Raw genomic sequence first — 12,576 nt, 5'->3', positions numbered from 1 at the left:
AGCAATTGAGTAACTGGATCGGCGCGCACGTATACCGGCGTCGTGCAGTCGCGAAACCAGGAAGCTTTTCTGGCCAGGTAACGCGCTCCTATCCGCCCTTCCCTGGCCCCCACGTCAACCACGGGAAACCGCGGTATCGATCGGAATCAATTAGCGTCATCCGATCCCCCTTTCGACGACGTTTCGTCACTTAAACCAGGCTCGATCGTAAATAACGCGCCACGTTCCCGCGCCGCGTTGTGAAGTGATTCCGACGAATCGAGAATACTTGCATGTCGTCTCGTTTCGCATTCTATTTGCGTCTCGCATACGCGCGCACGTACAGGATTTATGGGACATCGATGCCGCATCGATGCTTTTTCCGACACTCTGTGTGGAAGGATTAAAATTAAGTCGGTTATTTTATAATTTCTTCCTTTTCTTTTTTATTTCTTCGCCCATAGTATGAAAACAGTAAGAAGAATCCGTTCCTTTTTTGGCGCGAGTATTAATAGCTTGTCCATAATGTAAGATTAGTAAAGGAACTTTTAGCTTTCTTCGATCAACAGGTTGTAAATCTGTTTTTCATTGGTAGTAATTATTTAGTAGTATTTCATTATTAATGAACGTTCAATATTTTTCTTGGAAATACGGAATTCTTCCACGAATCGATTGGAACGAAGGATGGAGATAATAACCGATTAAAGTAATTTTAAGAGTTGTAAGTTTCAAACTTTAATCCCTTCGTCTTTCAAACACCGATAATTCGAATACTCTTTCATACTACATGAAAAATATACATAAGAATCATATTTAATACACCTAATAAGAATTCATTAGCCGAAATTTCGTTAATTTTGAGGATACGACGATGAAATTTAAAGAGAATCTGATTAAATACTTTACCAAAAGTAAAACAAAAATCTCGTTAATTCTGCAATCATCGTTCTTCGGGAAATTTTGTTTCAACGATTACGCAATCGTACACGTTCGCGATCTTCCTTTCCTCTCGCGCGCTGTAATTTACGTTACGAGAGGTGGCGTGGGTGGGCGGAGGCTATCGACACATGTACGCGTTACACACGGAGGAGGGATAGGAGGGGGGTAGGTCGCAGGTAAAACGGATGTTACGTATTCGTAGCTCGCGTGTTAAACCTGCGACGCGGCACGTTCCTCGAGTGTAGGTCGGCGAATCCCCTCCCCCGCTCTCTCTCTGTAGGTCGCGGCACACCACTGTTCCGAAAGGGCCCGGGTGAATATTCATTCGCGCGGTGGTTCCCGCGTGGGAAGCGGGATTTACGGCCAACTAAACGATCGTGCCGTTGATCACGATAACGATCACCCCGGCGTTAGAGGTTGAGGTATCTCTGTACACGTAGACGCACACCAGCTTGGCCGGGATGCGAGCGAAAATCACGTATCTGCCGGCGTACGTGGCGGCCTGCCATGCGGGGGGGAAGTGAAAGAGAAGCGACCTCGTGCTCGTTGAATGAACGAAACCGGTGCTGGCCGATCAACAACGATCGGGGAAATTGTATTACCTTGCGAGAATTATCAGAATTTTCCTTCTCCTCCTCCTTCGTTGTTTTTTAACGATACGAGAAACAAGGGGAGGGGAGGGATGGAAGTCGAAGGAAAGTCGAAGGGTTAATTGAAAATCCGTCCGTGACTCGGCTCTTCGAGCGTGGAACGAAACGAAACCGTGGATGATGGTGGTCGGGCCGAACGGTGAAACGAGAATTTCTTTATTTTCTTTTTTTTTTTCTTGCGTTTAGAATAATGGAGGAAGTGAGAAGGAGGGAGGATCGAGACGAAGTGGAAGTAGAAACGTATAAAGAGTCAATCTCGACCGATGATCGGAATCGTAGATGAACGTTTGTAGATACAATATCGAGGTGTTACACGTACGTACACGTGTTTGATACGTGCGCGATAATCGCGTCTGTTCACGGGTTTGTTATTTGCCTGACGAGCCGCGGCCAATTGCAAACCGCAGATGGTCTAATCCGCGTCTCGATGTTACGAGGGAGGCCGTCGTTCTTCCAGCCTATCATCAGACCCGATGTCGATTGGGATCCTCCGACGACGACGGAGAAAGAGCTTGTCTTGTCTACGTGTTAACAGAGGGGAATCGTAATAACAGCGACTCGAACGATATCCAACGCGAAATAGGGAGAGAGAAAAGGGATGTCGATTCGTCCGAATTCTATCATTCTCAAACTCAATGCGAATCGTCTCAAGTCTTTTTCTCCCCCTCTCATTAAAATCGTTTATAAATTCGTTCTACTGAAAATGTGATTTTTTTCAAAATGGAATTTTTTTTTCCCCCTCTCGAACAAGGACACCCGTATTTTTTCTCGAACGAGTCGAAGAGAGGCCAAAATCTAGATAGGATGGAGCAACGCGTAAATCCTGATCGAGGTACCGCGCTCGATATGCGATCTCTGACGTCACTTCCTGGATAGAACAGTGGTAGTATTAGTATTAGTGGTAGTAGGAACGAACGCGGACTGAATTCAGCGCAATCAGATAATGTGTCAGCGGCGTGCAGTCGCGCGTTTCGACTTTACGCAACGCAGTGTCGATGTCCATCGACCCTGGGATCGGACGGTTGGTTGCATCTGCGTGTTCTCCGCCCGCGAAACTTCGAGACGAAAGCCGATTCGAACGCGAGAGATCATCACCAGATGACCCCTCGTCGAGTCCGTGGATCGGTCGATGCAGTAGAAATTACGTTGCGGTTATCGTTTCTTTTTAACGGATTTATCGATTCTTTTTAACCCCTCGATCATGGCAAACCTATCCGAAAGAATCGAAGAAATTAACTGTTATCCTTCTCTCGTGTCCAACATCTTGTTCGACGAGGTGTACGCTATTCCTTCGTCCATTGAATTCCAATTTCTGTCCAATCTTTTTCCACTCGCTCAATAGTAGAAATACTGGTTTTCTACGTTTGAATATCTATCTGTTTCTGCGAGTGTATCAAAATCACGCGTAGTTGGCTCGCATTCGAGGCATTTTGCGTTGAAACTGGAAACGATGGAAGTTGTAAGGAAAACTGAAATCGACAGGAAGAGGGATCGACGGGAGAAGGAGAACACGTTTTACGGGAGGAGGGGGTATACGAGATAGAATTGATAGATACAGCTCCCTCCGCGCAAAGAATGATTCCTTGGATCGTAAAACATTTTTATCTTCGATGAAGGCGGTTAAGGTGACGTTAACACCGTCCTCGTTTTTCAATTCAATAATAAGCTGTTTTCCTGGCGAGGATACCAACCACCTATGATATGCTATATGTCGTACACGTCTCCCCCTGCTTTTTCGTGAAAGGGAATTCAAATGTGTGTCACAAACACTTCGCAGTTTTTACACTTCCGTGGATATGTTCTTCTGGTCGCCATATGTTCTTATCTGCCAACTAATTTTCGTGCGTGTTTCACGGAGGGAGGAAAAGATGAATTTCGTCGTCCCGTCGTAAAAAGTTAGGTAACAAGTTGGAAAATTAAAACAGGCTGTTTCTTCTATCGGATCGTAGTGCTCGGCAACATTTGTTCGATGTCTCGAACGAAATTACTATCATTTATACACGTCCACTCGTACCTGCGAATTATCATCGATGCGGTTTAATAATCCAAAGAAATTTTATACGAGAAAGAAAGAGAGAGAGAGAGAGAGAGAGAGAGAGAGAGAGAGAGGGAAGCGGTCACGAAAGTCTCTTTCTCTCTCTCTCTCTACGAGAAAATTACAGTGCCACTTTTTAACGTTGCACTGTCAACTATATTTTACAACTACTCGATAGCACACTTTTAACGTTAGAATCATCTTTTTTCTCGTTTATATCCTTACTTATCGTATCGCACAACCATAAATTCAAAGTGACGGCCATCACGTAAAGGCTTACATCCGCGAGAATTCTAGATACGAGCAACAGTCGTTCGACGAATTCGAACAGAGCGGAAACTTCCTGTCCCACATCTACGACGCGCGCGCGGCACGCACTGCACGCAGTTGTGATGGCCGTTTCCTGCATCCGCTTGGAAATCACGCGGATTTCTCGACTAATTAATTAAACTGTCTCATGCGAAATACAGAGAGAGAGAAAGAGAGAGAGAGAGAGAGAGAGAGAGATTCCTCGCTCTCTAAGTTAAAGGCTCGTTTATTTTTCCGCGTTCAAATTCCGCGTCTCGTCCCGTAATTGTTTATTGCGCGTTTTGTTTCGCGGCGCGAGCTGGCTAGGCAACGATTATTCGTCATTCGCCACGCGGATCTTCGATCGTTTGCATTTATTAATGTAATGATGGTGCTGGAACCGAACGAGGGGAGAAGAGAGAAAGAGGGAAGAATGGTTTTGATCGTGACTCGATAATCGTTATTTTATATCGGTTCCAAGAATTGATAGTTAGTAACGCTTTAGATCGTCTGGTTCGACGATCTTGAGCTATTCCTCGAAAGGAAAATTATAAGATATTAAGGTGACGAGGATTTTTCTGATTTTTTTTTTTTTTTTGTTTCTCAAATATATTTTACGCTGTCAAAGTTGAAAAACACAGCGTGATTCGTTTGTACGTACATTTGCATTCGTTCACGTGTATCGAATTTATTTGCATACTCGATTTTGATCGTATGTCGAGCAACATTAATGCTATACATACGATTAAAAGAGTGATTATTCTTTTTATTACATCAATTAGCAAAACGTATGTACAAAAATGTCGAGATTTATTTATCATATAAGTAAAATAAAATAATGTATAAAATAATTCATACGTGACTTTCGAATCGTGTAGCGTCGTACCTTATTATCTTATATCTATTTATTCGAATCAGAGTAATAACGTTCGAATAAATGGAATTCCATTGCATCAACTTTTAAAACGAACTTCCAAAAGTATTATATATATATATTAACGACTTTGTATATATGTACGGGTCGAAAGAAGCGATGTGTATACACAGCGATGTCGAAAAAAATAAATGAAGGGTGAACCGATAGGGTGGGGGTGTTTGGGGAGCGTGAAAATGAGAAACAACGAAGGTTTCTCGCCACCTCCAGTACCAGGCCAGTTATTGTTCTCGGGACGAAGAGGGCAGAGATTTCGAGGGAAAGATCTCTCCGGAGGGGGCACACCCGCGGTCTCTCGAGCGCGACGAGAGATCGAGATGGTATCGCGAGAGCACCGCGAAGCACGAAGGACGCGAACCGGAGTTTGAATGAAAGCTGTTCCGGAGCTGCTCGCGAAGGGAGCCGAGATAAAAAAAAAAAACCGACGGCGGCTTTCTACCGACTAAACGTCGTGGCAAGATAAATCAGAAATTTCTTCCTTTTTTTTTTTTTTTTTTTTTTTTTTTCGGTGATGGAAGGAAACGGGCGAAAATGGGGAGGGATCCGTCGAGAGTATCCGTCAACTTTATCGCCGACTGTAATTTCCTGGAGTGCTCGTTCTCCATTCAACCGCCACTCCCTTCTTCTACCTTATTTACGCGAAAAAGAAAGAACTTGGAAGAAATTTTTCTTCCGATCTCTCTCTCTCTCTCTCTCTCTCTTTTTTAATTCTCGAATTTCTGCTGTTCTCCTGTTAAGTTTCGTCGACGCTCCAAGTTCCAAAGAAAAATCGTCAGAGGTTCGTTCGATCGCTCGAGGCGGTTGAGGGGGATACATTGGAGATCGCATTCGGCGGAAGAATGGAGAGCGCGAAGAGGAGGGGAAAAAAATAAAACTGAAAAGGTCGCGGTTCGATGCAGTGGATAACGCACAATTAGCGACATGTAATTAACGAGGAGAGAAAAGGGTGGTGGTGGAAGTGTCGGCGGGGCTGTTTACTCGCATGCGTGCACGCAAGGGGTGAAGCTCACCGGGGGTGAAACAGTGAATGACAAAGTTGACAGACAGCCAAGGCAGACGAGTCTTCCACCACGAGGGTGGAAGAAGGGGGCGAGATTTCTTGGAGGGACGAGGCTGGGAGAATGCTAGACTGCTTGGCGGCTGCTTTATCAACCCACGCATTCGAGGTTGCTGCGTTTTAACTTCTAACATCGCGGACAGAGTTTCGCTCTGCTATCTTGCTTGCCTGCCGAGAAAAATTCCCGCGCGATTTTTCTTTTTTTCTCCCAACTTCGAAACGGAAGGAATTACATAGAGAAAAATTTTTGAATTTTAATTAAATCGTATCGCGGTAATTTTAACTTGGAAATTACGATTGATTGAAATTATTATTAACAAGGCGATGGAGAAGAAAGCGAGACAATCGGTTAGAAAGATAAGACGCGTGATTTGTCACCACGTTACGATTTTCCATCGTTATCAATTGTTTCAATTCCGAACGCCGTGATTCGAGAGATATAAATTCTAAACGGAGGAAGGCAACGCGTGTGGCATAACAACGCGATAAATTTCTGAAATTTTTGTTGCCCCGTAATCGCAACATCGACGTGTATATCCCCCGTGTTTTTTACTTTTCTCTCCTCCCCGATACATTATCCAATATGGCATGATAACGTGCGGCGCACGTGCCTGTCACCGAGATAAATATTTCTCGCCACCGTGTCTCTCACTCCCCTCCACGATCTTTCCCTTCGTTTTTCGCTAATTAACATGCCGTGAAACAGCCATTTTTTTATCAACATTTTTTTCCGCCAATCAATTCCGCCCCGTTTAATTTCTATATACTTGTGCGTGTCGCGAAGGTCTGTAGTCTTTCTGCTCGCGTTCACCGAGCATCGAGCAAGTGACTGACTGAACGTTACGCTCGAGCGAAGAAAAAAAAAAAAAAAAAAAAAAAAAAAAAAAAAAAAAAGAAAAAAAAAAGAAAGAAAAGAGAAGAAAAAAGAAAGGGTTGCACCCTCGTCGGTGCGCGTTGGCTGGCGAAGAAACGACGCGGAATAATTTAATAATTCGATAATTAATTGAAAATTTCTTCTCTTTCTTTCCGAAAGAAACGAAGAAACGAGATTCGAATACACCTCGCCTAAGAATAATTGAAAGATCGTCTGCGAACACGACGACGAGTTTGACTTTAATTGCTAATACCCTCGTCTTCTCCTCCGCTCGGCCGTCAGACTATTATGCTATTATTAACGATGCAGTCAGGCGCCAGTCACATGTATCGAGGAAACTTACCTTAGAACCTCATCCGTGGCGAGGTAGTTATTTTATTTTCGTCGCTTGTGTCCCGTTTCTCTCCTCGAACGAGCAAACGCGCTGCCAAACGCGTTTACAACTTACGCAACCCGTCGTTTCTCTTCAACTCGTGCCGAAAAGAAAAAAGCTCGACCGCACCAACGGATGCAATCGGAGAGGTTGCACAATCGGCACCGGCCCTGCCCTGCTCTGCTCCCTGTTGCAACCGTCTCATCCTTGAACCGAGCCGCAAGGTGGATTAATAGCTCGATTCTTTCTCGAGATCGTGTCAGGCTGTTGGCATCGAACGAAAAGGGTTAAAAAAAAAGAGATATGGATAAGGAAAATGCGACTTATCTCGGGTTAATTCGATGCATCGATATTTCCTCAGTCATGGTCTTCATTTTGGAAGGTGCACTTTAGTTAATGCAGTGGTCTGCGGTCGCAATCTCTCACGCCACGGGGACGCATAAAACAGGGAATATGGGATTCCCAAGAGAAACGTTTAACGTTTTCGTGATACGAGAGAGAAATAGGCGAATATAATAGTCTCGATTCGACTTCGAGTAAAGAAATATTTCCAAGATCGGTCGATTTTTGTTTTTCTTTTTTTTTTTTTTTTCTTCCAGAAAATCGACGTTATGATATCGGTAATTATTAAAGGAAATTGAGACACTTGGAAATTCCTCTGGCGAATGATTGGCGAATTCTCGGCGTTTGGATATCTCCACGCGTAAATTACCTTTCATGAATCGGCAAGTTGTCGCCATCGCTCGAGTATCCGGTATTAAATAATTCATATCTAAATCCGGGGGATTGATAAGCGGCAACAAACATTTCCGACATTTCCGAGTAATGATTTTAAATGATTTAAGTGGGAGGGAGTTTCGAACGAGCACGCAACACGAGTTTTCACAAATCGGAGGAAAAAAAATATATAAGAAAAATTCGTATAATAACAGGTTGCACGGTCAATCATAATATTTAGCCGGTTTCCAGTTTTGATCCGGTCCAAGCCAATTAAATTCATTAACCTGAAATTACATGCTCGAGATACGGCGAATAAGTCTACGTTTTTTGCGTAGTTGTGCGACATTTTTCTTTTAAACGATCGTCCACTGACTAATTGCGATCCGTGTTCCGACACGCTCGTTTTCTTATCGTCGTTGAAACGTAAGTTAATCTGTCATAAGTCGAGGATTCCTTTCGTCGATATTCAAGTAATAAATGAGATCGCTTTTCGATCTCGTGTCGTCTCGCGTAATTATGATAGATTATAATTAAGACGGGATGTATCGATATCTCGATAAGATCATAATTTTGTTTCCTTCTTTCCCAATGATTATTTCGTCGTAGTAGTTTGGAAAATTCAGAGAAGTCGGACGTTTATCGAAACTTATTTTTCAATGTTGTTCTTACAAACGAAAAGTGATGTTGATAAACTTTTTTTTCCCCCCCTCGAAAAGATTCGTAGAAATATCAAACTCTTGTGGAATGTCTGTGTACGTCGAGTTTTCGTTTATTGAAATTTCTACTCGAATCTTCGATCATTCTTCCGTAGGTCTTTAATCCTCGGATTAAAATACCCGACGACACTTGCCAAATATATCATAAATTGCGCAAAATAAATTTAAAAATACCTCATGCATAATCAAAAGGAGAGAGGATTCCTTTGATCGAGAGAATCTAGCTTGGAATCTTTGCTTATCGATTGCTTTCACATTTTCGGCCACATCGATTAACGATTTTACCATTCCGAATGAATAATTGGCCGTTTTAACAAAAACCAAATCTCATCAATATTAATAGGCGGTCCCTTTTTCTCCTTTCAACAAATCCTCCTCGACACTCGAATATTAAGAATCGTCTCGATGGGGCTCTTTCGAGGAGGCAGAAACAGATTTCAGAATTCTCAATTTTCGTCCACCAAATCCACACCTATTAATTTCCATCTAGAAATTTCCATAGGGATTCCGTCGGATTAAGCGTTGTTGCAAAGGAAAGAGAAGAATGGCAAAAGGGAAAACAGGTGTTCACGTTCCCAGACTGTGTTTCGACGTCACCTCAGAAACCGTTCAAGACGGTGGAAACGATAAGATGGGAATAAGCGAGACGTATCCAGGAGAAGTTTCGATAAAGAAGGTAAAGGGGCGCGGTTCGATTTCGAAGTTGAACGTTTAAGCCGCCGTAAAACCTGTCCAGACTGTTTCTTCCGTAGGAAGGGAACAAAGAGTAGACAGGGAACCGAGAGGCGTTCGTCGGTTCATCGAAGATCGCGTTGTTGTCTTATTTTCCGTGTATCGTCGTCGTCGCGATAGGCTCTCGGCGGCTAATGCCTCTAAATCTTTCCACCGTGAAATTACTTTGCGGTGGCTCTGTCATTATCCCTTCGGGACCCCTTCTATGGCACACACGGTGAAACTGTTCGAGCACAACTTTCCTCGTGCTATATTAATCGATGTTCATACTTGTTAAACGGTAATAACGTTCATGGTGGACGATGCAAAATCGAACTGGCGTAATAGCGCGTAATTATTCCGGACTGAAGAGAGAGAGAGAGAGAGAGAGAGCTCTCCGCACGAGAATCGTCGATGAAATCGCATTTCCGTGTAATTAATGCTGGAAATTGGCTCTCGCCGCGAAACGAATCTCTCGCTCCTCGCGTTACAAGATTCTTGGCATTGATCGGATATTCCGGTTCGGATGCTTTATTACGCTTTATTACGGAATTAAAACACTCGGTAAAACCGATCTAAAACTCTAAACTCTCGAGAATTTGGACTCGTTTTTTCGAGGCGCGAAAATAAATCTTTTGGAATCTCGTTCGATTCGAAGCCGAGCTTATAACTATTCCGAATTTCGTTGGTACAAGAATTACACGATTTACACGCGTGTGAACGTGACCGAAAAATCAAACGCGAGAGCAGAGAGAGAAAAGAAAAGTTCTCTCTTTCTTCTACAAACACAAACACACACGATTTCCTGATGGCGTCAAATATTTGCCGATACTCGATCGTCTCCCTATACTTTGCACCGATGTCGGCTAAAGCAAATCCCTCCCTCGACCAATCCCAAGGATTGTGACTCGAGAGAGCGTCAAGCTTGCAGAAAGCTCACAACCGGGTATCCCAGTTTTGCTTTCTCAAGGAAACGAGTTGACTGAGAGTTCGTCAGAAGGAGGATGGGGGAGGGAAGAAAGGAAAGAAAAGGGAATTCAACCAGAGGCAATTTGTACGACGCGTCTCTACTACTAGCTTGGAACTTTTTTAATGTTTTCTCACTACTCTCCACGCTTTTGTCCCGTATCCGGCGATCTCGTTCTTCCACTCCACACGCGAATTACGCGGCTGTAACCGTGACCCGGATACCGTTCGCCGTGCTCGCGCTCCGACCGCTCTTTCCGCTCTCCGAATTTCGTCGCAACTGAATCGAAATAAAAACATATTATCGTGCCGATACGTATATTCCTTCGACCGTGACTTTCGAAAACTATAATATTTACAATTCTATCGAGCGCGTTGCCCCGCCTCTTTTGTACGGAGGAAAACACGACTCGTCGAACGAGATATTATTCAGATATCTCTCTCTAATCGTAGAAGGCGGTCGGTTAACACATTGCGTACGCTTTCGGGGCCCCCCCCACATTTTTGAGCGCGCTAAATAAAAACATATATCATGCATTTTTTAATTCACATTTATAAAATATTATTAATTATTATATATTTTTTATACATATATTTATTATGGCTTTTTTATATTTTAATATTTAATATTTAATTTTAATTTTTTATATTTTATTATTTATTTCAAAAATTAAATAATGCTTCAGAGTATTACATATTATATATAATATATATTATATATATTATTATATTTCAAAATTTCAAAAATTAAATAATGCATCAGAGAATTATATATTATTATATATATATTATATATTATATATTGTTATATATAGTATTATATATATTTTCCTTTATGCAATGATATTCGGCGTAATTTGCAATTATATCTGGTTTCCTTTTTCCATTCGATCGAAAATTTCTTCTTGCCTTTTCCTATTATTATTTCTTTTTTGAGTGTTTTTAATTCCTTGAATCGTGGATCGAATCGAGAAAACGAGACATATTAACAAATTATATTATATCAAAACGATATTTATTAAAACGAGATATCTCGTAGCCCGGGCGCAAAGTTTGCTATATACAACTCGTACGCAATGTGTTAACAGGTTAATGCCTTTTCCAACGACGGTGTCGTTGTGGAGTCGCGTATTTCTCGGGTAAAAACTCGCGCAAGACTCGGGCTCTTAAGTCTCTTAAACGGGGGAGAATAAGCTACTTATACCGAGCACCCGGATCGGTCACCCGTGAAGATAGAACGTCCACGTACGAGTTCGGCGGGCTTGTCTGTTATCTCGAATACCTGCAGCGGCGAGGGCGCATTCACGGAAGCCAGAAGGAGAGGCGATCGTACGTGCGTCCGGGCAGAAGAGCGTGGCAACGGCCGACCGGTCTATGAAGACGTACAGGCGCACGTTCTCTCTCTCGAGGAGAGGAATGGAATCGAAGCGATGAGAAGATGGAGGATCGCGATGAATGGTGCGCGGCTTAATGATATTCACCGCGAACGTACCAAGATTGCGGATGAATGGACCGTCGAGAGACCGTTTGCCAACGCTTCGACGCTGGCAAGATCGGTGGTGAGATCGCCGCGACGAATTGGAAATTCGTTAATGAACGTGCCCATCTTGAATCTCGTTCGAGATTAGCACGAGATGAAACGATAACTCCTACAAATGATAGTGTCTTTTTTCTCCCTCTCTTTCTCCCTCTCTCCTTTCGAGATACTGGAAAAATCTTCCTTAGTTATAATTGATATAAAGTATATAGGATTTTCTAATCTCGTTTAAAAGTTATATTTTGAGAAATATAGAGAATAAATGGTCGAATAAAATGGTAAAATAATTCAGTATCTTTTCAAAAAAATTAAGTTTTCTCGATTCGTTTAAATCGATCTATCCCTCCCACTGAAACCACCGAAACAACGAGCGACGAATTTTATTTTCGAGAAAAGTTTCGAAACAATTGGACGAAAGAAAAAAGTATATCTCGATCGATTCGTGGCAGCAACGTAACAGAAACGGAATTAGCAGTTTTACACGCGGCCAAAGCTGATCTCTCCCCGAAAATCCGTCGGTTCACCAGACGGATGAAGTTGTCGGTTGGAAGATGGCCAACGTTAACCGGAAGCCTAAAATCTCCTTCGCAGAAGCCCATTAAACGGAGCGCCTTTGGACGAAGGGAAGGGAATAATTCAGCCATTCTACTTTGTCCCGATCTATCGCGGCACACGCGGGGGCAGGAGATGGATAGAGCGATAAACTATGGAACACCAGTTGAGCTCATCAATCATCGCGAGCGGGGCGGAAGAGAAGCGGTGTTTCGCGCTCTCTATCATCCGGCGGCGACGAATCG

General features: G+C 42.9%; 1 protein-coding gene across 4 annotated transcripts in view; it reads right to left on the bottom strand.

Annotated features, from left to right (window-relative positions):
- Positions 1-12,576, bottom strand: part of LOC122710364 (extracellular sulfatase SULF-1 homolog) — a 71,321-nt gene that overhangs the window by 35,427 nt on the left and 23,318 nt on the right. The window contains exons 1-2 of one of the 4 annotated variants that reach the window (XM_043928170.1): positions 8,740-10,476; positions 7,100-7,824 (exon numbers count right to left, since the gene is read on the bottom strand). The exons of 1 other annotated variant lie outside the window; for it this stretch is intronic. The gene's annotated coding sequence lies outside the window, so the exon portion shown is untranslated. Of the gene's footprint in view, positions 1-7,099; positions 10,477-12,576 lie in introns of those variants that run through there. 2 more of the 4 variants (XM_043928171.1, XM_043928174.1) reach the window with 2 other exon arrangements.

This window comes from Apis laboriosa, unplaced genomic scaffold, assembly GCF_014066325.1.
Source record: "Apis laboriosa isolate Shangri-la unplaced genomic scaffold, ASM1406632v1 scaffold14686_cov152, whole genome shotgun sequence".
Classification (NCBI taxonomy): domain Eukaryota; kingdom Metazoa; phylum Arthropoda; class Insecta; order Hymenoptera; family Apidae; genus Apis; species Apis laboriosa.
This window is presented reverse-complemented; position numbering and strand designations above follow the sequence as displayed.